Below are 22,768 nucleotides of genomic sequence, written 5' to 3' on the forward strand. Positions count from 1 at the left end.
ACAGGAGAGGATAAGGGGTGGGGAAGGCAGGGTAATGCTCAGGCTGTGATTATGAGAAGTACCAATCAGGCACCCTCAACTCCACAGTCAATGGGAGTGGCAAGCATTCAGCACTTTAGAAATGTCTGGTCCTTACAGGGTTGTTCAGAAATAACCCAAAAATTCCCATGTGCAATAGTGCTACTTGGGGGAGTTCAAAAATCGTGAGCCAGGCCCCTCAAATTATGAGGTTTTAAAAAATTTTTGGTCTGTTTTGACCTTCTCTCACAGACATACACACCCACCCCACGTGGGTGTGGCAGGTTGTCCTTCTGTGCTGAATGAAGGCAGTGTTGGCATAGCCTTGTTGGTTCCAGGATATTAGCCAGAGAGGGTGGATGAGGTAATATATTTTCTTGGCCCACCTTCCCTGCTGTTGGGAAGAGAGGGGCGTTGCAGTTTACACAGAGCTGGCACCCTAGGTAGTTCTAGCCCCCTTTGCCCACTAGGCGTCCCTGAGTTATTGGAGAGAAGGATCCGAGTTTATTCAAACAGTTAAACATTGGAGCAGCTGCTGGAGCTGGGGACTGGCTGGGAGGGGTTTGTGATAGCGGCTGCAAAGCAGGGGGTGCCTGTCTCTCTGTTTTCACTGCCGCAGCAGCTCTGCCGGTGAGAAGATTGGAATCGCTCTCCTGCCCCAGTCACTGGGCACTCAAGGCGCCAGGAAAAGGTAAAGGGAGGTACGCGGGGCTCTTTGTTTGGGGAGGGGCTCTGCCTGCAAGGGAGACGCATGCAATGGCCAAAGCAAGGAAGTGGCGTGGGGACTGAGAGGGGAGGGGAAGCGTACCTGAAACAGGAGCTGCAGCAGCAGCAACAACAAAGGAAACCCTCCTGTCCTACTCCTGGCCGGGAAAAGTGAAGGCTGGGGGAAGAGGAGTGGATCGAGCCTGTTTTGTTTGGAGTGGGCAGAGAGGGGGAGGCAAAACTCTCCCCGGGGACTCCACCAAGTTCGAAAGTTGGATATTTTTAGAGAGGGGCTAGTGTACAGGGCGTTCCCCCCCCCCCCAGCTGCCTTTTGTTTACATAGCTTGGTTAAACTCTTCTCTCCCCCCCAAGTTCTTGCCTAGCAAAAAGTCTCTAGCGTCCAGCGTTTTGAAAGGGGTGTTTGTAAAGAGCCAACGCCTCCCTGTGGAAAGGCAGTTTTCATGTGCACTCTAAACTGGACCCATCTCACACTTTGTGAGGTGCAGAAATGACTTTGTTTTAATTATTATTTTAACCACTTTGTCTCAGCCACCCTGTTGAGTCACAATGAGTCGAGAGCATTCCCTGGCAAAGAGCTGTATTAATCCCAAACCCCTGGCCTGGAGCAGTGCAGCTGGTGTTCTCTTGAAGGCCATGAATTTCCATGCAGCATAGGAGATGCCTTATGAGAAATCCAGACTTTCTTTTTAATGTATCTAGAGCCAGATCTGAAGCATAAAGCGATCAAGGGACTTGCCCAAGGGCACATATGTTGTCTGTGATCTCCTGGGGTCAGCTCTAGTGCTTTAATCACAAAACCATTTTTCCTTCCTAGTGAGAGTCATGGACAAAAATTGTCCCACATTTTGTTGTTGCATTTTTTAACATAACTGCCTTTATCACTAGGAAATCTTTAGGTGTTGTCTAAATTCAGTCTTAACACTGGGATTCTGTGTATTCTCTTCTCTTTTTGCTGAATAGAGCTTATATCTTTTCGCTTTTGTTTTGATTAAGGTTCCCCTTCTGTATAAATAAAACCTCGGCCTTCAGGTTTAAATATTAATTGGTGAAATCCTCCTAGGGAGCTCAGGGTGGGAGAAAGAGAGGACACATTTGCCAGGAAATCCAATCAAGTGTTATTCTCCATGTGCTGTTCTACTTATCTCTCTGTCTCCCAGTTTAAAACTGATAAGAGCTGTGCTGGCTGTAGGTAGCATTTCCCAGTAGCCTTTGCTTCAAGGCATCTAATGAAAAGAATAGATAGCATTCAGGATGTCTTGATCACAGAAGCCCTTGATATTGAACCCACCCCACTGTAGCAGATTTTTTTTTTTTAAATAAGGCATCCATCTTCTCTCCCCACATCCCCTTTCTTGCTCTGGGGTTTCACAGGGTGCTAAAGATCAGCCCTTCCCATGGATCAAGGGTTTAGTTAAAATATTAGAGAGGCGATGCATGGTGGCAGCCATTTTAATAAAGTTATGTCCTACAAAACAGCCATTTGGGACTCTTTATCATTTAAATCAACAGGAAGACAGAACAGGAAGGTCTTCCCCCATCCCTGCCCCTGGACTTCAGCAGTTACTAAAAATGGTTGCTTCTGATGGAGGAGACTCAAAAGCCCCTTCTGAGTTAAAACCTCAACTTGTGGGGGTGTTTGCAGTGAAGTTAGGAAGACAACCTCTACCCCCACAGGGATTTTTAGGCAGCTAGCACATCATTTGTCTTTAGGCCCTCTGGGTGCTACCATCATGCTACTGCTAACCTGCCTCTTGCTATAGGCTAAGGAAAGTAGAGTTCAGGGCAAAATGGATGCAACTTTTGCGTACTGTAACCAATCTGAAACTCTCCTTGTTCTAGCACACTTGGTAGGATTTCATAGACTTTGATCACAGTAGTGCCTTTTTGTCTTCAGTCTATTCTGACCTCTTGGTATAACATAGGCTGTCAAATGTCATGTCTTCTACTACTGTGTTTATACATTGCCTAGTCCAGTAGGGCCACATTCTTGGGTGGCCCTTTTAGGCGCTATTGTAATAAACATAATTAACAAACCCACTGCCTTACAGCCCACGAAAGCTTATGCCTGCAGAAATTTGTTAGTCTTTAAGGTGCTACAGGACTCTCGATGTTTTTGCTGTATACAGACTAACACGGCTACCTCTCTGGAACTTGCCTCCAGCCGTAGAGGGAATCGTTATTTTGCTGTTAGAAAAGTGAAAGTTACTGAGCCTAGCTGCTTGCAGTGAAAGATTACACTGAGCAGGAGAGCTGAGCTGCATCTTCTGACCCACAAAGCTCCTCTCACACCCCTGCGTTTTCCTTTCATGGCTTCAGTCCAATATTCTTCACCGTCTGACCTGTAGTGAAGCATTTGCTGAAGCTGGATAAACAGCTTCCGAGCGTTCTCCTCTAGGTGGTTGCTTTGCAGTGCCACATCAATTAGTCCCGGTCTCCCTGTGTTTGGTGTCTTCAAAGGCAATAGAGAAGTCCAAAAGAGCTTATTTTGTTCAGTCTCCCGGTGTCACCATGGGACTTTCCCACAGCTTGGTACAAAGGCCTTGCAACCTTGATGTAGTTTTGAGATAAGTTTCCCATCTCATGCTCCTCTTCGGAGCTCTTCTTACTGTTCTCAGGCGGGTTCTGCATTCATTCACTCACTCCTGCTCTGCTCAGTTCAGCTGCTCTCAATACCTCCCCAATGCCCTCTTTGCCATGGTGGGTGAGCAGCAAGGGATCCCTTCCCCAGGGTGCTGAGAGCTTCCTCAGAGGCCGGGTCTGCTTCAGAAGTGCTTGCTCTAATACAGAGACCCCCAAGCTATGGGGCGGGCCCCCCTAGGGGATGGTTCTGGGTGGGGTTGTGGCAGGGCCAGGGCTAGCCCCAAGGGGAGGTGGGGAGGGAGCGCCACCCAACCCTGCTCTGCCCCCAGCACTGCTTCAGCGCCTGGCCTTGCTCCCAGCCTTGGGCTCCCACCTGCTGTGGTCCCATGGGGATGGGGCATGGACAGGGGAGGGGTAAGGCAGAGTGTGGGGTAAAAAAACTGGAGACCACTGTTTTTAGTGGGTGGTTTCATCTCTGTGCAGCCTATAGAGGGTGCAGAGCACTGTATAGGAGAAACTCCTTAACAGCAAAATTGTCATGAGTGCACCAGCTGCTGTGGGTGGGGGGTTAAAGGACCCACTTTATGAGCATCCTGTACTGAGCAGTTATTTGTCACTTGCCATCTTCAAAGCACTTTACAAACACTTAAGCCTCCTGACATGCCTGTGAGGTAGGGAAGCATCTATACGGAAACTGAGGCAGATAAATGAAGAAATTGCTGAAAGCTGCTGCAAAGTCAGTATTAGAGCTAACGCTGCGGTTAGAACAACAGAGGTCCTGGCTTCTAGCGCTGTGCTCAGAGCCCCTCTCTCTGACATTGTTACTGTGTAAAATGACTGGGAACAGCCCTTAGGGTCACCTGCATCCTTGCGGTGCAGTGTGCAGGGGGCTGATATTATATTGCTCTCATGAAACCAGTGGTTTTGTGGTCAGAGTGCACCGGTAGACTGTCTTAGTGTCGTCTGTCTGTCAGGGCCCGCTCTCTTGCTGATCAGATACAGTAACTGTGGTGATGATCTTTGCTAGCACAAACTCTCTCTCCCTTGCCTAAATGCAGCCTGGACTGCTGCTCTGCACATGGTGTGTGTTTCCTCCCCCCCACCCCCCGCCCGGAAATGATTTACAGAATCTGCATGAGTGCAGGCACATTCCCATTCAGCCTAGTGCTACGCTGACACACTTAACATTGCCTCTCCTGAAGCATAATAAGGTACTTACAATGTAAATCCTAGCTCCACAGGACATTTCCATTATGGCCATCCTAAAGGTATATGAGGGATTCTTGGGGAGGGGATGGAGAGAAGTTGCCATCTGTCTTTGTAACACAAAAACCAGTTTTGAGATGGGTGGCCCAGGCAGGGTTAACATGGTCCTGTCATGGGCCTTTCAAGAAGCAGATTGGATTATGCAAAACCAATAATAAGTGGAGTTCAATGGCTGTAGCTGTTCACTCTGCACAAACATTACACAGGCAGCAACTACATATTTGCTCACCCTCAGAAAATTAGTCGCCTTTATGTTGTCGCAAGTTAGGTGACCAAAAATCAAGGTACCTAAAAATCTCTAGTTACTTCTGAAAATTTTGACCTTTGCTTTCTTTAGTTCTCCTCCACTCCATGCAGGGAGCCACCTCCTTCTGATCTGACAAAATATGCATCTGTCTTCTATTAAATGTGTTTCTTTAAAACTCCCCTAATCGTGTTTTTGGGAAGGAAAATCACTCGCTGGACATCTCCACCCTCCATGTGTTTTTTACCAATATTAGTGGATAGCAAACCATCCTGTCAGGTGTCTCCATGCATCTCATTGCAACTTCCTCATCTGTCTTCCAGTTATGGTGGTGTCCCCACGGCATTGCCATGTTGGTTTATAGCAGGTAGAATCCAGTGCATGTAAATACAAAGCAGCATTTCCCATCCTTAACACACACACACACACACACAAGCTGAAGAAAGTGTGGGATCAGAAAGGAGAAGAGTGGCATTTACACATCTGTTTCTTGCACCATGCCCTGCAAACCCCTGTCAGCATTCCTGCCATTTTCTCTGCTTTTGCTGCCCCCATCTCCTAATAACAAACCCTCCCCTGCCCAATTACTTAGGGGGGTCAAGAGCCTTCTGTTTTCTACCTACTTCTAGTCTCAGTACCTGGTTACCTCCAGTTTCTGCTGCAGCAGGGCCCTGGGTGCCAGACAAGTTAGGTTAGGAGAGGGCTGGGGTGTCAGCCAGAATGAGGCAGGGTGACTCCACCTAAAAGTCATGCCCCTCTTTTCCCTAGCCAACACCCCTCCCTACCATAGCAGTCCCAATGGGCTCCCACCAAGACCAGGAAATTAATTAGACTTGACAGTTTCAAAACCTCAGGAGCCTGAGGCTTGAGGTTAGATCTTCCTCCATTACTCACTCTCCCCTTTCCCCCCAAGTCCTCTCAGCTGTTGGGACCCACCTATACCTCATACATCTCTCACGCCCCATGTGTTCCTTTTCCTGCCACAACTTCTGGCTGCAACAAAGCTTAATAAACCAAGCAATTCCTACTTGCAGCATGGCCATGCTTTCCTTCTTCCTCCCCAGTGCATTCCCTTTTGGGAGCCTGCTGACTATTCTTATATTGCAAACCCCTGTCCATTATGACTAGGTCTCTGTATGGGGAAATACCGCTCTCTGGTGCCCTGGGTTGGGGTGCACTCACATAGATAGCGGGATGAGAAGTGGAGGGGATGGGGAACTGCAGATTGCGAATGAGGTTCCTTGACAGAACTACGGGCAGAAGATTAGGCCTTTGTTCCATAGGGCACTGAGGGAGTTTGTACCCAGCCCCTGTTTACGGCTGTCAGTGCTCTGTTAGGAGTGTAATTGACAGTAGGTTCTCATTTCCTGCTCCATCTTTGCCGGTAACCTGCTCATGTCACCATGTTGGACTATTTTGTTCCTGATCTCAGCAGCTTGAGAAAGTTACTTCATCAGTTGTATTAGAGAAAGTTACTTCAGTCAGTTGTATTAACCGCATGTCCTGGCTACTGCGTAATAAACTACTGCACAGTAAAGGAAAGGCAGCAGGACTGATCAGTAAAGACCCTGGGGCACTTTATGTAAGAGCCAGGGTCTTCACTTTGGTGTCACAGCCACATTTGCATCCTAAATTCCCCTTGCGGGTCTCAGTGATGGGATTCTTCGCTTTCAGCTGTAAACTGTTGTCCACCATTGCTGCTGGATTCTGCTTTAGAAGTGGCTGCATTTCAGCTATTGGTGAAATAATCCCTGTGAGTGACTGAAAGTACTTTGGAGTCTTGGAGCTATATAATAAAATGTAGCTGTTGGCTCATGCTTCAGGGCACACGCCAACCACCACTCACATGAGCTAAGGTTATTCCATTCTGCATCTTCCTCTGATGCAGCTGGTTACGGTCCAGCATTGGAGACAGGATACTGGACAGGATGGCCCATCAATCTGATCCATCAGGGCAATTCAGACGTAGGGTAGTAGGTACCAGCGGTGGCTTAACTGTGACTCGTGAGCTGCATGTGGCTCTCTTACAGTTTATGTGTGGCTCTCAGAGCCCTCTATGTACTCCCCGCCCCCCACTCTGTGCCTACCAGACTGGGGAGGGGAGTTCAGAGCTTCCGCCCTGTGGCAGGGTGGTGCGGCTAGAGGATTCTGCCCAGTCGGGGGGAGGGTTGGGGGAGTGGAGGTCAGTAAGTTGGCTACCCCTGGTATGTACTATGGAGGCTAATAACAAAGTTGCTCCTTTTGCCCAGCAGAGGTGGGTCAGCCTGGCACCCATACTTCAGTCAGTTGTGTGTTGCACCTCGGCCAGTGGCGCCAAGCTGTTAATAAAAAGGGCACACCTAAGCAAACTGAGCCTTTTATCGTGCGGTGCATTATAAAATACAAACTCTCTGAATCCAGACTGCACAGGCAGCAAGTGATGGAATCACTTTTTTCCATTCCCAGTGGGTGCTGCTAGTGCGGGAGGGCGGGGGAAACACCAATAGGAGAAGAGATAAGAAGCGGGGAGGGAAATGAGAAATATAGTAAGTGCATGACAAAAGGAGGTGTCAGCCAGACCTGTGGGTTGATCTTGGCAACAGTATCTATGCCCTAAAGGAACAAACAGAGCTGAAAGCTGGGAGCAAAGTAACTCCTTGGCACTAGATGCTGTTTTTTTTGTTTTTTTTTTTTAAATCTACTGCTGGTCCTGGAGCCTAAAATTAAAGGAACAAAGTCTGCTTCCCCCCACTTCCTAAACGTGTAAGATATTTCAATGCACTTTTCTCATGTCCCCCCCAGGGGGCAGATAAATGCCATAAGCCTGAGGTGTACAGAGCATGTACTCGTGGGAAGAAGGGCTTTGGAAGAGATGTTGGCCTGCATGAGTCCATTCTTGCACTGATGCTGCTCCTAGAGTTGCAGTGTGAAAGGCTTTTGCTCTCAAGAAAGATGTAGGTGCCAGTGTTTGCAGTTGAAATTACATTTGCAGCACCCCTCCCAGGTGAGTCTTTACAGGAGCAGAGTGGGCAGGGAAGAAGAGAACAATTCTAAGGGACTTTGTCACTGATGTATTTAAAATCTGAGTGTGACAGATGGGCAAGGTGAATGTGGCTTATGTCAGCCAAGTATGTTACAGGGCTCTGCTACATCACATTGTCACGTTCCTGGTCCGTGTCTGAAGCCTGGTTTGGGTTGCATTGAAAGATAGTTAGCCATAGAAAGCTTGGGCCCTGATGTGGGAGTTGAAGAGCATTCTCCCTGACAGAAGTTCAAGAGCCCTTTACAGGCTCGTCAGCATCTTTTCTGAAAATAATTAGCTGCTATTAAAGGTTTTTAATAGAAGGGGGAGTCCGTAAGCTGCAGAGACCCTTGTAAATGTGAGGACTTAAGGTGGTGTAAGATGCAATCAGAACAATTTTCTGGACCTCTTTGCTTCTCAATTACCAAACCACTATCACTAAATCCCCTTCAGCGTACAACGCATAAACCTGCAGGGGGGGCTGGACTGGTGATGGAATCTTTAGGCCACTGGTTCAGATCCAGTCCGGGTGGCAATTCCAGCCCCCTTATTGGCACTCTCAGCAAGAGGCCAAGGACCAAATTAGCAAGGAGGCTGAACTCCCTTCTTAGAGCTAGGGGTGGTCTCTCCTGCTTATCACATTGCTGGAGGCAGTGTGTCTCAGTCTGATACTACCACTTATATTGTACCTGTTAGTCTGGGAGTCAGGAAATCTGGGTTTAATTTCTGGCTCTGCTACAGACTTCTTGTGTCACCTTGATTGAATCACTTAACCACTCTGTACCTCAGTTCCTTGTCTGGAAAATGAGGATAATAAAACTTCCTTTGTCTGTCTTGTCTTTTCATAGTGTAAGCTCTCTAGGGCAAGGACTGTCTCTTACACTGTGTACACACAGTGCCCAGCACGATGGTGCTGTGAGCTCAGATACCATATACAAATGATAATAGACTACTGATGTCAACCTAGCACATTTCACCCACACAGAATTCACTGAAAATCGTGGAACAGGAGTAGCTGGAGGCAGGAATTTATGGTGACTTTTTAAAAATTGTTCATGTTGTGGATAATTTTTTTTTTAAAAATGTGGCTGATTAGTGACCCCCTAAACTCTAAAACCAGAAGTGGCTGTTGGTGTGTGCAGAGCTGAGTTTCAGAAGTTGTTTTTGTCTCCAGTGAAGGAAATGCAAGATCGGAAGAAAAAAGTGGAAGAAAGACCAGCAGAATCTCCATGCTGCATAGAACCAGGCTACACAAACAAAATCATGTCAGCGTTTCAGACATGCTGTCCAGCAAGCAGCATAGTTTAGGTGCCAGGAGCAGTGGGAGTGAGTCATGGGTTGTGAATTTTTGTATCTTGCATTAGCCTCAGTGGAATCCGTTAGAGAAGAATTAACATCCATCTTGTTCGAGGGTTGCACGCTGCCCTGGGGCTGCGGAGAGCCAGACCTGAACTCCCCTTGGATGTCATGGAGAGCTGTGCGTGTAGTCACAGAGCAGCGTCCGGGGCTCTTAGGATGCAAACACTTGCACATATTAAGTACCGCCTCTGATTAGGAAGTGGTTTAGATAGAAGAGTGGGTTGATGTGGCACAAACACTCTGAGCAGTGTTGTCTTTAGAAAACCAAGACCCCTGTTTAGATTCCCACTCTCTCCCCCTGTTGGGTCTCTGTTTATTAATTAATAAATACATAAATAACTGCATAACTACAGGAAAGCTTTTGGCTTTGTGTTTGCAGCTTCCTCTGCAGTGGCAGTAAATCAAGCTCTAGAGTGGGAAGGGATGAACTCAAAGGTATATTGAAATGCAGCCTAATAAGAGGCAGAGCTGCCCCCTAGACTGAGGCTGTATTTTGGGTTCTGCAGCCCCCCTGACACCCATCGCCTTGTGATCCCAGGAAGGCCACACAGTGGTATGTGAAGGAGTTTAGGAACCTCTCCTCATTCAGGGGGCACATCTGTTTGTGTCCTCTCCCATTCTTGGCCTTGTCTATGCCGGAGATTTTCCAACCTCTGAGGCAGCTGCACCAGTGCAAACTCCCAGCTTCCCGTGTCTACTCGAGGGATTTGTGCAGGTGCAGCTGCTCCAATGGCTGAAATCAGGGCAAATGCACACTGTAGAGAAGGCCTTTCTCTGTGTTTGGGGCAAAGAAACCATTAGGCTGCTTTCCTTTGAGGCTGTGGCTGCTGTTCACAACATCCCGCTGAGGAGGAACTGGAGAGCCTACGGTACTGTAGGAAACCTGCTGCTGCAGTGACTGGAGAAGGGTGCGGTGCTCCCTGTGCCTGTCCTCTGATGCAAGCTGTGGGATGTGTAACACAAACTGCCTCTCTTCACACCTGAGAGATTGTCCACACCGGGAGTTACACTAGTGTAACTCTGCCAGTGTAACTATACTGGTATAATTGTAATATAACTGTGTAACTGGTGAAACTTTCCCATATAGACAAGCCCTGAGAGCCTTAAATATCTGGGGCCAAGAGGAGGGGAGCCAGCAAACAGTTCCTACCCATTAATATCATAGCAAGGTTGTAACCATTCAACTCCCTTGGGTCAGCCTATAGGCGTGTTCCCTGTATCTCCCTGTTCAGATTCTTTCCTTCTCCGTGTCTGTGCTGATATCATTAGAGTCCAGGTTGATTGTAGGGGTTTTCTAGTCGGAGGCTGTTGTGGTAACCTGTGTGAGGCAGACATGAGGAGTTGGTCCAGTCACACTGATATGGCCCTGATCCTGCTGCCATTGCAGTCAGTAGTGACACACCCATCGACTGATTTCAACAGCAACGGGATTAGATCCTATGAGGCCGTCATGGCTACTTCCAGCATGAATTTTAGGTTTAAATCTACCTTTTCAGAAGTGACTGGTGGGTTTTTTTATGAGCCTCATTTTTCGGTTGTCCAACTTGATATGTCTTAAAAGGGCATGACTTTCAGAAAGTGCTGAGCACCTAACTTCTGAAGAATAGGCCCCTTCAAATTATTTCATGGTGGGCACCCAAAAATGGAGGCACTTAAAAAAATGACTAATCACTTCTGAACACTTCGGCCTTAGCGTTCCTGAATTCTCACTATTTCTCTTAAAACTTGAGTACTAGAAAGATCCCATTTTTTAGTGCTGAGATCTTAAAGGCCTAATTTGAAAATCACAGCTCTGATTGTTCTCCCAAGCCTGCTGGTGCCATGGGGATGAGTTGGAAAGCAGACTGAGAGCCTGCGTTACCGTGGACAGTCGTCACATTGGCATTTTCCGTTTGAACTTTGCTAGTTTTTAATGAGCTTAAAGAAGCAGGCAGAACCATCTGCAAGAGTGGAACCATTGAAACAACCAACCAGGCATGTGGTGGATTCTCCATCTCTTGATGCCTTCAAGGTATCCAGTCTTGACCTGGAAGATGTGCTTTAGTCAAATCAGTTATTGGGCTCAATAGAGGGGTAACTAGGTGAAATCATCTGGCCTGCCTTGTACAAGAGGTCAGAGTAGATCAGTGATTTTCAACCTGTGGTCCACAGACGACTGGGGATCCACAGACTATGCCTAAGATTTCCAAAGGGGTCTGCACCTGCATTTGAAATATTTTAGGGCTCCGCATATGAAAAAAGGTTGAAAACCACTGGACTAGATAATCTAATGGTCCTTCTGGCCTTAAACTGTATGGGAGCAAAATAGAGGGAGTGAACCCCAAACTGCTTTTATGCTTCGTCTTTGGTCATGTACTTCTCTGTTCACCGGAGAGATGGAAGAGCAGGGGCAAACTGCATGTTTGCTAGCTGCAGAAATCCAGGCCAGCATTTCCCAGCCATAATCAGACTAACAGACTGCACTGGAATGTAGCAGTGGGACTCTTCTCTCCACTACAGATTGGTACGCTAATTCTCAACAAGGGCGGAGATTCGCTGAGATGGATTCAGAGTCCACTTTGCACCAAACTCCAAAGCATACTGCTATAACTGCATCCGCTCTACGAGGCATTGTATTGCCTTCATTGTACCTGTAGAGGTAAAGTGATACTAAGTTGTGTGTAGAACAATGGTCTCCAAATTTTTATGGTGCGTTCCCCTCCACTCCTGTCTACAAACACCCATCCCCCTCCCCCCTGCTCCCACCTGGTGCTGGGACCAGGAGTAGGGCCACAGTCAGTGCCAGAGCTGTGGCTTGGTCCGCAGCTGGGAGTGGGGTTACAGTCGGGGCTGGAGGCCAAGTCCGGGACTGGCGCAGGTAGCCACGAGTCGAAGCTGGGGCCCTGGCTGAGGCCCGGAGCAGAGCCAGAAGCAGGGCTGCCATCAGAGCCAGGGGCTGAGGCTGGGGGCGGTTCAGGGGCTGGGAGCGGGGCTTGATGGCAAACCGTGCCAGGCTGTGGTCAGGACCAAGGCTGTGGGTGGGCTGAGGGCCACAGTCGGGAGCGGAGTAGATCTGGGGGCAGAGTGGGGCTGGGTGGTGCTCCCTCTCCACCCCCGATGGAGGTTGGCCTGGGCCCTCCGCACCCTGCCTGAATGTTCCTCCGCACCTCCCCTAGGGAGATTGGGGATCTCTGATGTAGACAGCTTCTTAGGAGGGAGCATTCACTAGCTCCTGTAGGCACTGTGTTATGTGAATGGGGGCAGAGAGGGAATATGACATCTTTCAGGGGAATGTGATTTAGAGCTTGTTTGAGGTTGCTGTTCCCCGACCCCTCCTAACATTGGCACTCAGCCAGCCAGTAATTGCCTTGAAACAGCCCATGCCTTCCGGTTGTTTATTCACATGCTTATACTTCCCTCTGATGTTTGCAGGCTGGTAGACAAACAGCTGAGTAAAGGGTTTTGGTGGACCCATTAAGGGTTGCTTGCAAAAGAGAGGGGGGGAAGGAAGGAACTCTTATTTCTAGCAACTGAGTGTTATTTTGATGCTAAGGAAGATTATTTTAGAAGCAGATCAGTACAGAGTTTACTGCACATTACACTTTGCTATTGCTACAACAGCAGCAGAGAGAGAGGCTTCTCCTGACTGGTCTTGCTTCAGGGAATGAACTATCATTCAATTTGCCCTTGAGACTCAATATTTGATCTGTCTTTTTTAGTAAATGATTTCAACTGTGGAAAAGAGAGAGAGAGAGCTACTCAAAGCCTTAATAATAGCCAGTGATACTCAGGCTTCAAAAACGGAGCCCTCAGAGAAATGGAAACCAGAGAAATATAGAAATGATAGGTGGAAAAGACCTCCTATCCCATGAAGGTTCTAACTACGCTATCGTTTTTAGAAGAGCTTGTCACCAGTTAGGAACATGGTTGATTCTAAACATGTCCATGTTCCCATGCCACGTGGCTAAGACTCAAATAGTAGCCATGTGCCGTCCTTGTCAGTACCCTGTAATCCTAGTCATAGCACTGTTTAGCTCTGTAGAGGGGATCTCCGAATTTTATCTGTGTAACCAGGTTGGCTGGTCATCCTTTCTCCCTGCTGTCAGTGCAGTGAGGTATCCCAGAGTGTGTTGCCCCTTGCGTGGCTGTTTTGGATGCTCCGTTTCCTGTTGATGTGCTATGAACTAGCTGCCCTGCTTTTTCCAGGGATATATGCAGCGTAGTTTTAGCCATGTTGGTTCAAAGATATTAGAGAGCCAAGGTGGGTGAGGGAATATCTTTTATGGGACCAACTTCAGTTGGTGAGAGAGACAAGTTTTCAAGCCACACAGAGCCAATCTATGGAAGTAGAGTCAGTGGAGTTAATTGGCACCAGGACTGAATTAATTGGCACCATTTGTCTGAAGTTATTAGATTTGTCACCTTAGTATCATTTATCAAATCTCTTCTCCACTGATTCCAAAACGCTGTCCCACTTTGCAGCAGGGTGGATAGATTTAAATCAAGGCGATTAAGTCATTATTTAAATCACTGAGAGAAAATCATTAATTTAAATCAAGTTCCCCACTGATACTTCTTCACATATTTCTTAAACAATGGTGCAAATCTGATCACTAAAACAAGTTAATTTACAACTCAATACAGCATTTTACAACATCTAGGAGGGTATACTTTGTGTGATTTTTTTTTAGATAACTTGATTTTTATTAATTTAGGAAATAGTACATAATACTCATTACCTGTGTCAAGCTGCAGATGCAGCAGCAGTACATTAGGAATGGTAAGAACTAAATCACACGCACAAACACAATAACACTTATATTTTATTAAACTAAATCTTAAATAATACCAAATGATTAAAATATTCTCTCTGTGCCTGTAGCGGAAGTTACTGCTGTGAAAAGTTGGCTTAGCAACTGAAGGAACTCTGTTTCAAGTGCCTGGCTGATGATTTCCACCAATTCAGGAGAGTGACTTTGTTCAAAACATCATCCGTAAACATGTACTGTTTAAATGGTTCCACTCCAGCCCTGATATTTATTATGACTGGCATAACTGAGGAGTGATTTTGAGATGCCCATGCCATGGCAACATCATCATCTTCAGAAGTTAGGCACCTACCTTTATAACCGGGATTGAGAATGTTCGCAAGAAAATGAGATGGTTAGTGCTTGATCCATTCACTTCTTTATTGCCTGCAGTTTAACTTTCTGGTGAGGTATTTCTTTCTTCAGTGTCTCTTGAACTGCCTTCTAAATTTCGACAGCATCAGCAATGCGGCAACAATTTCTCTGAAGTTTGTTTAAGGCTATGGATATAGGCTTCAGTATAGTGAGTGTATCCTCTACATTCCTCTTTATTACAATGTTAGATATATGAGAATAGGCCAGTTCTTAATAAATTGTTCAAAACAATCAACCACAGAATTCCATCGAACATCTTGAGGGAGAATTAGTTTGGATCCTCCTGCTCTCTTCAGTGAAGCTGAAGCAAAATGGTTGTTACGGAAGTATTTTGCAACCTCAACAACATTTTCTTTTATTCCTGGAGAAGACGTACTGAAGTCTTTGGCTAAAAGATGCATTAAAAGGACACTGCAGCCATATGTTATTAAGGAGCCTCCTTCCATTTCTTCTTCTAAGGATCTTCTCATCTTTGCCATGTTTGCAGCATTGTCTGTGACAAAACCGCGCACGTGACAGTTGAGTTTTTGTTCACCATTTATTACAGCTTTCACTGCCACTTCTTTTAAATATTCGGTTGTGTGGGCATTTCCCTATGTATCTATTGTTTCTGAAAGATATGCAACCCCATCTTTTGTTGTCACACAGGCACATATTACTGGATCATTGTGTACATGGCTCCACCCATCAAGGCTTAAATTAGCAAATTTCCCCTCAGTATTTCTTGCACACTGTTCAAGTTCCTTCTCATACACTGTATCTAGCAACCTTCCACCAATGTCTGCTCTATCAAGTACAGTATAGCCTGGTCGTAAGGACTCAACCATGTCAATGAAGTGTTTATTGTTAACAATGCAAAAAGGAGAATTTGCGGCATAAATGAACCGAGCATTCTTTTCATCTATGGTGTCTTGTTGGTATTTGCTGGTCCTTACTACAAACCCATCCATGGTGGTGGTGGTTTTACTGGATGATTGAAATCTTCTGCTTGCTACTGATACTTTGTTGTCTGAAATATGTTTAGTTGCAGCACTGCTGCTAAAAGTACCAACGGATGACTCTGAAGTTGTTGTAGATAGTCAGTCTCTTCTGCTTAAATGGGATCCTGAAACAAAATTAAAAAATGATTTTGAATAGTCATTCTTCTCACTGTTAATCATTTTACATATTTTTCCAGCAAGGATGCAGATCTGATTCCAAATTACCCAAAATGCTAAGACTGACTGCACTTAGAGTGCATTTAATTTTGGATTAAGGCCCATAAAACTCACTGGCACGTCTGTATTTTTTGAGAAAACCAGTATCGGATGGGTTCCCTTGGGAAAGCTGAATTATGCTGAAGTAAAATAGGGAATAGACTTATGTCATCACCATTATGGTCTGTGGCCATGATGTTCCAAAATAAGGGGCATGTATTATGTAATATAAAATAAGAAAATGACACCCAGTGGCAACTGGCAACTCTAGATTTCTCTTACGGCAGCTTTCTGTACAGTATACTTGGGTGATAGATTCTAAGCCTAGTTAACTAATTAAACAAGCCATAAGGATTAGCTAAACTAAACTTTTTTTTCTAGCAACATCCAACATAGCAAACAGTTTGGGAATTTACTCGTTAAATCACACTTATACTAAAAGGCATAGAGAGAGTCTTGAAGAATGATGCATTGCAAAGTGAATTATTTAAGTTACTAACCAGTTGATCCACATTGTTCTTCAGACATATCCCCATCTTCATCCACATCATTTTCTCTCAATAAGCTGTTTTCATTATGATGTTTCATTCTTGCAACTAGGCCCTGCATCTCCTTCTTGCACTGCTTACACTTGACACGTTTTCCTTTTTTGCCCAGGGAAGGAATTTCTTCAAAATATTCCCAGATAGGGTCTCTCTTATGCCCAGAAGCTATGATAGTTTTTCTGTGGCAAATGTGTGGGGGAATATAGGAAGCTGTGTGTGTATTGAATAATGTCTTCCCTTTTTCTTTGCAGTCCACTCCACTGTTCCTTTCTACTCTGCCTCCGTCGTTTGTCTCTCTGTCTTTAAGACTGTGTCTTAACAAACTCCTCTGCCTTGCTTGGCCCAGCTCCACCACCATATAAGCACAGAACAACAACAATCCTATCCATGCTACCCATCCTGTGTCTTTCTTTGCACATGTGACTTGAGTCTGCTGAGAAACAGAAACTGAAAGCCCAGAACCTTCAAGAAGCAAGAGATGATAGTTGGGCTGGACAGACTAGAGCCATTAATTCATTTTTATGAGACTGTAAGTGTAGGTTTAGCATGTTTGTGATGAGATTTAATTGGAACTGTTTTGTTTTGTTTTTTTAAACAAGAGGTGAACTAAAGATTTTCATATCAGACATTCCTGCCACAGAATGAGTGAAATAGCAGGAAAGACTCTGCCATGGCAGAACAAACTTAAAAGGAAACCAGAGTCAACGGACTGTCTGCTTTCTAAGCATCTGTGCACTTTCTACTGTGTTGCCTGTGATTACGGGTGCTTACCTAGTCACTGCTAGGGGAAGTCTACATGGTGGGCCTTGACTCCATTAGCCTTCCCTTGCTTTAAAGGTCTAGTGGCTGAGGAATTAGCTTGCACTTCAGGAGACCTAGGTTCAATTCCCTGCTCTCTCATTGACCTCCTGTGTGATGTTGGACAAGCCAGTCTTGCTGTGCCTTAGCTCCCCATCTGTTAAATGGGGACAATGCTGTTCTACCTCCCAGGACTGTTGTTAGGAGAAATACACTAAAGATGGTGAGGTGCCCAGTTGCTATGACTCTGCGGGCTATAGAAGCACCTATAGAAGCTACCTCATCGTCCAGTGGTTCCTGAAAGTACTTTTTATTGTTGTGATTAAAAGTCTAATAACTGACAGTGTGAATTAAGTAGGATGAAGATAACTGCCTACAGTTGGCACACACCTAACACTGTGTACAGATCCAAAATCTGCTGATAACCAGCTTGGTAACTGGGATGATGTTGAGGGACCTGTGATTAATAAAACTGTAAGGGATCTGTGGACTCAACTGTGTTTACTTAAGCTAAAGTAAGTTACAGCACAGTTTGGCTAGCCCGTGTGGATGAGGTGAAACTGTCTTGTAAAAAGAGTCTGATCTATGCTAGTGAAATTAAACTGGTTAAGGTCCCTAGAATATTTGTTAAGCACTACATCCACACACAGAAACTCCTCTGTCTACAGATAGGTTACAAATGGTCTAACCAGTTCAGTCTGAACTGATTTAGTGCCATCATGGACTCAGAGAAAGCCAAAACGATTTAACTAGTCCAACTGCAGTGTACTGGTGACAATGGGGAATCATCCAGTGGGAGCTGAGCTGGGGGGGCACGGGGCACAGAGGGCATTTCCAGGAAAGCCGATCAGGACAGCATTAGTGTGTATGGAAGGGGGCATAACTTAAACCAGTGGTTCCCAACCTTTTTGGCTCAAGGGCCACAATATCACTTTTACAATCCTGAAGGGCTACCAGTCTGTCAGCTCATAAAAATGTATTGATGTACACACTGTTAAGGACTACAAATCGCTACATGTTAAAGTAAACATTTTGATGCTACTCTGTTCATTTTTACATTCACTATTTTACACTTACAAATTACTCACCGTAAGTCACAGTGGGCACTGATTTTTAGAGTCCTGCCCCTCCTCAAGCATGGTGGGTCCTGGCTACTCTGCCAGCAGCCCCCCTACAGCCAGGCGGAAGGAGTTCAGCAAGGAAGCAGTTTCCCTGCTGATCTGTGCCCCTGGCTGCAGCAGGGAAGCCGCACGCATCCTGTAGCCCGGTGCGCTCCACCTGGATCCTTAGGCAGTGGCTTCATTCTGCAGCCAGGGGGATGGGAGATCAGTGCTGCCCTCCCTCTGGCTCCAGCAGGGACCCCAGTGCCTAGGGACCCAGGCAGAGAGCTTTGCCATGCTTCCTGCTACAGCCAGGGGAAGGGGAGCGTTGATCTCCCATCCCTTTGGCTGCAGCAAGGAGCCTGCACCGGTCTTGTAGCCCCATGGCAACACGCTCGGCCTGGGTCCTTAGGTAGCAGCTCCTTTTTGCAGCTAGCGGGAGGGGAGCGGCGGGCCACTTTGAAAGACCCCGCAGGCCACTTTTGGCCCCTGGCCCACAGGTTGGGAACCACTGACTTAAATGGATTCAGTGTGAGGAATGCGGATTCACTAAACAGCTTGTGATTAAACTGACATCATGCACTGGATCCAGAGAGCTCTCCCTTCGACTTAATTAATCTACCCTCAATGAGCGGGGGTAGCTACATCAGCAGGAGAAGCTCTCCCACTGACATAGCACTGTACACACCGACGCTTAGGTCAGTGTAATTTATGGTACTCAGGGAGCTGGTTAATTCACACCCGACTGACATAAGTTATACCGACTTAAGTGGTAGTGTAGATTTAGTCTTACTCAAAATAGGCCTACGGGCTGAAAGCAGGACAAGCACTTCCAGCTTTCTTGCCAGGTGTGTGAGGAGGATTAGAGGGTGTGTGAGTTAAAATACCAGACCTTGCTTGGATCCGTGTCTGCGCCACCATTGCAGAGCTACATCAGCAGTAGTAACAATGGGGAACTTTAGATGGGAAAAAGGTAGTGCAGTCATATCAGATTGTCTTGTCTGTTAGCTAAGACCGACCCCACTTGTCCACTGTTCCTAGGCAAGACAAACCCAGATCGCAAGGAGCTGTTTGCAGACACAGAGCGGGCCCTAAGCTCTGACACTTCCAATGAAAGAGTGAAAGCCTTTTATTATCGCTCTTTTCAGCTCAGTGGCTGGTGAAGTGGTTCCTGTGTATAAATAGTATAAAGTGCTCTGGGATCCTTTGGGATGAAAGGGAGCTTTATTTCTTACAAGATGATGATGTTTGCACAGAAGACCTTTCATTAATCATGCATGGAGTGCACATCTCCAGCCCTTGCTCTATCTGCAGCTCCGTATTTTGCAGCATGTACCACCTTCAGCTGCTTTGGAGTCTGTTTTGAGTGATCTGTTGCTTTCCAGAGGGTCAGGTTCTGGGAGCTGTGGCCTGTTGCCTCCTGGCCTAGGGTTGCCAACCCTCCAGGATTGCCCTGGAGTTGCCAGGAATTAAAGATTAATCTTTAATTAAAGATTATGTCATGTGATAAAACCTCTAGGAATACATCCAACCAAAATTGGCAACCGTATCCTGGCCTACTGTAGCCACACCGGTAGAGCTTGCCATGCCGATAAAGCCTCATGAAATTGAGAGTGATTTTTAGTGGTACAGTCCTGGGGCTCAAACTCTTTTTGAATTGTAATAAAAGTTTAGTTTAGATTTGATTTGAATGACCTACAGCCTATATCTAAATCTCTGTTGAACTTGAACTGTTCAAAGTTAAGTCCATAATTATTTGTATTTTGGTAACTCCCTGCCCTGAATAGCAAACAGTGAAGAGACAAACGAGATGTAGAGTTGTACCTTCACCCAGAGAGAGACAGCCCCTGCCCCAAAGAGCTTACAGTCTAAATAGACAAGATAGGTGGGAGAAAGGAAGGATTATTTCCTCATTTTGCAGATGATGAACTAAGACCCAGGAAGTCTGAGAGACTTGCCCAAGGTCACACAGGGAGGCTGTGACAGAGCGCGGAATTTAACGTACATCTCTCGAGTTCCAGCCTAGTGCTGTAAACACAAGATCACTGGCTTAAATCCTGGCAAGATTCCCATTGACTTCAATGGGGCTAGAATTTCACTCCATCATTATAACGTCTTTGGAAAGGCTTCTCCTGGTAGGACAGGAGACCTGCCAAGGTTTGCTAAGAGTGTTTTCCAGTGGCTGGAAGTGACTTCTGCACTCACTTTCATCTTTTCCAGAATCATTGTGTACAGGTTTGATGCCGGTGGAAAAAGTAAGGCAAGCCCCTGAGACCAGGGAATAAATAGCTTGGCATCTTATGATTAGTTGTTGTATTACGGTAGCCCCCAGAGGTCCCCAACCAAGATTGGGGCCTGACTGTGCTTGGTGCAGCACAAATATTCTCAAAGCTATTCTCCATCCCAAAGGCCTTGCAATCTAAATAGACAAAGCAGATGCAGGGTGGAAGGGGAAACAGAGGCACAGAGCAGTGAATTGACTTGCCTGAAGTCAAACAGTGGGTCAGGACTGGAGACAGGAAGCGAACGCAGGTTTCTTGAGTCCCAATCCAGTACCAAATCCACTAGATCATGCTTCCATTAAAAAAAACAAAGGTGAATCAAGGGGTGGGGGGGGATTCAGCTCCAAGTCCATTCCATACCTCTGCCCCTTGGCCTGCGTGTATGTGTAATGGCTCTGAATGAGCTGAACTAGGCCTAAGGGCTGGTCCTAGGAAATCAGAGCCCGTGTCTGGCATGCTGGGCTCTGAGACTGGCAGCTTCAAATCCAGAAGGAGAAGAAAGAGGGCAGTGGTGCTGTCAGTCACTTAGCGTCTGTCAGCCGGTGTGGAGAGTGCCTGGAGAAGAGAGTCTGGCAACCTTTTGTTACTTTTTTTAACGTTGTTGCTGTAATTTTGCCCATTTTTTTCAAATGGCTTTCCTAGGAACACAGACAGTAGAGGTGGGAGGGTCCTGCTGGCTCACCCAGCCAAGCTCCCTGACAATGCAGTATTGTCCTCTAGCTTCCTTTATTTTCTAAGGCTTTTCCAGAGCGTCTCAAATGCTAGGGCTTCTCCCACTTCTCTTGGGAGACTGTTCCATGGTCTCATAGCCACTTTGCTGCCAGGAAGTTAATTCTGCTCATTCCAGGGTTGTTTTTTGGTTTTGGTGGGGAGGGGTGGGAGGGAGAGGAATGAGGGATGTTGTAGGTGCGTGAGAATTTATTCCCTGTACTTATTGTACACCAAGTACCATGGGTCTTGTTCAAACTCCTAGTAACTTCCGGGGGAGCTGCCTGAGTAAAAACTGGGTGAGAACCTGGAGTTTTGGCCTTTTGGTAATACTTAACCCTTTTCTTCCAGGTGTGTAGCAGACACTAATCCTTATAACTTCCCAGCAAGGCAGGTTAGCAAACATTAATGAAGACAGAAAAATGAAGTGACTTGCCCCAAGCCACAAAGGGAGTTAACGTCACAGCCAGGGGTAAGAACCCAGGGAGTCCTATGCTCAGACTGCTGGGCCACGCCTCTTTTGCAGAGGATCAATCCATGCCAAAGCCACATCCTCACCCCCAGCAGCATCGTCAGCAAGGGCAGAGATTTCAGGAGAGAGAAAAACTCCTACCTGTGGAATCCTCAGTGTTTCTGAGGTTTCTGAGGTACAGTAGGCTTGGGGGGACGCAGCAGGTGTGTTGTGACTAAGTCATGTCAGAGACAGGATTAAAGCTGGAGCCCCAAGGGAAGCCATTCAGGCAGCCCCCGCCCCGTTCATGGCTCTGCACACAATCACCTGGGTAAGGGCACAGGGGAAGGTTGGGCACCCGTGACCCTGCAATAATTGCCCAGCATTTTGAGAAAAATCCCAGACTAACTTGTCACCTGTTGTTCTGCAGCTAGGAGTTTGACTTTAAAGACAACAGAAGTAAACAGTGTTCTGTTCTGGGGTGGGGAAGGAAAGTAGCGGGAATAGAAACAAGTCAGCTCAGCCGTTTACTTCTGCTTTCTAACCTGCAGCACCCAAGACAGTATTTTTGTTTGAGGTGGATGTGTGCAAACCACTTACAAGTAGGAATTCCAGTTCCTCTAGCTGTTATCTCCACAAGCAGCTAAAGGACAAGGCAGGGCATGGGGTAGGTATAAGAAACTGTAGCATTCTCATGATGATACATTAATATTGCTTTTGAGAGAGGGACACTGATCATGGGTGGGAATGGGGATTCTTTTTTATTCTATGTTTGTACAGCACCTAGCACGGTGGGGTCCTGGTCTGCAATATAAATAAATAGTTTTAGGCAAATTCCTGCCTTCCGCTCGCCTTTTTCTGCAGGTTGTTTGTAACCCATTCTGTAGGAGAGTCGATCAGTTCACAACTGGGGGAAGAGGCCTTAGGCAGTGGCAGGTGAATCACAACAATGGTGAGCTATGTCCAGGCCATACAGCTTGGGCTTATGGCAGATTTGGGAGGCATTTTTGGCTGAGAGAGACGCTGTGGTGCTGAGCGTGATATAAAAACCTAGGCAGGCAGGGGAGGTCAGACCGGATCAGCTGTTCCACTGGGCTGTAGTTAGCCTGCTGATAAGCTCACTCACTGATAACTCGTGCATGGACAGAGACTGGCATGGCACATAGGCCCGACAATTCTTGGTTCCCCAACCCCATCGCTTGGGACAGAGCTGGGGGCTGGGAAAAGGTGGCTTTAAACCACCTTTGTGCTCTGCATGTTCTGGAGCAGCAGAGGGCCCTTCCTGGCCCCGAGAGTCAGCCTCAGAACTGCTCTACCTTATGCTTTGCTTCC

At 46.5% G+C, this 22,768-nt stretch overlaps 1 protein-coding gene across 1 annotated transcript in view; it reads left to right on the forward strand.

The window, feature by feature from the left end:
- The first annotated feature begins 201 nt into the window (after positions 1-201).
- Positions 202-22,768, forward strand: part of CD151 (CD151 molecule (Raph blood group)) — a 56,089-nt gene continuing 33,522 nt past the window's right edge. Inside the window, exon 1 of the mRNA XM_067540547.1 lies at positions 202-709. The gene's annotated coding sequence lies outside the window, so the exon portion shown is untranslated. The remainder of the gene's footprint in view (positions 710-22,768) is intronic.

The sequence above is a fragment of the Emydura macquarii genome, unplaced genomic scaffold (genome assembly GCF_026122565.2).
Source record: "Emydura macquarii macquarii isolate MOO-44397 ecotype Brisbane River unplaced genomic scaffold, CSIRO-AGI_Emac_v2 contig_587, whole genome shotgun sequence".
Lineage (NCBI taxonomy): Eukaryota > Metazoa > Chordata > Testudines > Chelidae > Emydura > Emydura macquarii.